The sequence below is a fragment of the Athene cunicularia genome, assembly GCF_003259725.1.
Source record: "Athene cunicularia isolate RWA chromosome 5 unlocalized genomic scaffold, athCun1 chr5_part1, whole genome shotgun sequence".
Taxonomy (NCBI): Eukaryota; Metazoa; Chordata; class Aves; order Strigiformes; family Strigidae; genus Athene; species Athene cunicularia.
Window position 1 is genome coordinate 4,248,894 of NW_020799101.1, and position 2,092 is coordinate 4,250,985.

Genomic DNA, 2,092 nt, shown 5'->3' on the forward strand with positions numbered 1-2,092 from the left:
GCAACTGTTTCAAGATTTCCTTTAAAAAATTGCTCAAATAAAAAAATAATTGCAACATTACCTATCACAATCCCTACTAGAGCAGTTTCACTGAGACAAATCACTGCTTACAAATCAGCATAAAGTTACTATTTAAACTCTGAGGTCTCTCTCCTTACATTCAACACTGGCTTGTTTGCGAGATCTTCCTCAAAAAGCAGAGAAGGGTCTTTTCTCCCCAATTTCAAAATCACCTTGCAAATATCCTATGTTTGTGGTTACCCCTAAAAAGATTTCCACCTCGACCAAAATCTGGCACAAAATCATGTGCCTCTGCTTCCTTTTAACAGCTGGAGAGGAAATGAGGCTCTGCTGTGACAGGACAGGTCAGGCACTGGGTGTGCAGCCTTCACTATTTTGCTTGCTTTCCCTAAACTTTGAAGATTTTTTTTTTGCTCCCTCTGATCCACAAATGTTATGAATACCCACTCGCTATCTCTGGAGGTCTCTACTTAAAAACCAACAGAATTCAGGGCTACATTTCAAAGTTAAAGTCATATTCTGTATCAAACACTTTCTTAAGGAATCATTTCTCGCAGCCCCCTGGGCTCAGCAGTTTCCTAACATCTTCCAGTAGACACTTCAGGGTAAGCAGTGCCCTGGTTCCTACCTGTACAGCCACATAAATATAAGTCCCTAAAGAAAAGCTGAAGCCTGTGCCTGCAAAACACATGGTACCCTCAGATTCAGATCATCTATCGGGGCTAGACTGGCTTACCAGTGCTGATGTTTAATAAAAAACTACAGAAAGTCAAGTCAAGAGACAGGAGCAGTGCACAGAGCGCGGGCACACCTGCCCAACAGCGCAGGGAGGGGTGCTGCTCTCGGTTAACCTCAGCCACCACTCATACCAACATTATACTTCAAGATTTTTCAGAAACCGACTTAGCCGTCTGCCGGACAGCCGCTGGCAGGGCAGGTCACAAGTTCCTTTTTAACCAGCTGTTTCACTTACTCAATATCCCAAACTCAATGGAGCTAATCTCTCCAGACGCACACAAAGATGCCTCCTGTTTTATACCATCTGGCTGATTCCGAAGTTAAAATGTGTTCTTTGGAAACTTTCTTCGCTGGTCGAAAGCAACAGGATAATCACCATGAAAAGCAGCCATAGAAAAAACCTTCTAGTAGACTTTCTGGAGCAGCTGAAGGCAGAAAGGCCTTTCTGTTCAACAATAAGGTACAGTATTTCTGTAAATTTTAAGGTAGTATTCAGTGTATGAAGGATGAATAAAGACACAGTTTTTATTTTATGATCTAACAGTCTATCAGCCTAGATCGTCATCTGGTATAGGGGAAAATTCCTTTCTTCAGAACAGTGCTGGTTTAGAAAAGGCAAGAGTTTCCAAGGGTTTTGTTCATGAGTTAATTTCTCCAAAGATTTCAAAGAGGTGCTGAGCCTACAGTTCCTCCTAATACAAGCATTCATGACCCTGGAAGCCCAGAGAATTGCAAGGGCTCTGTGATCCCCTCAGGTTAAATTAAGGTGAAACAACACCAAACAACCAGTTAAAATGTTTTACTTGCCGTAGAGAACAATTTAAACTTGGAAAAGGATAATAAGCAATGTGGTCTTTTATAAATCTATAAGAAAGAAAAGAAATGAAAGGCAAAGAAAGGAGAGAGAAAGAGTAAAAAAATCTGGATCACCACCCCTGGATCCAGCGTTGTCTCATGTCAGGTAATCCTGGGTGGTGAGTGCACACAGATCCAGCTTCAATGGTGGGTGCACACACAGCAAAATTTCTGTTGCCTTTCTAAGTTCATCTCATTAGCTGATTAGCATACTAGATGAGGAGGGTCAGGTATTCCACAAATTTCTATGGCAGACGAGGAAAAAGGTGCAGCATGGGTTCCAGTTGAGTCGGTGGTCGTTGCCCAGCTTTGGTCGATCCCCTCTTACCAGTTCTTGTTACCACTTCTTGTTACCACTTCAGTGGCAAAGGTGGGAAGTCATTAGCACAGTGTCTGGCTTGCACAATAAAGTCACAAATGGCTACATGATGGAGCCAGTGATAAACATCTGGTTTCACTCAGTCCATGTCTCCCCCTC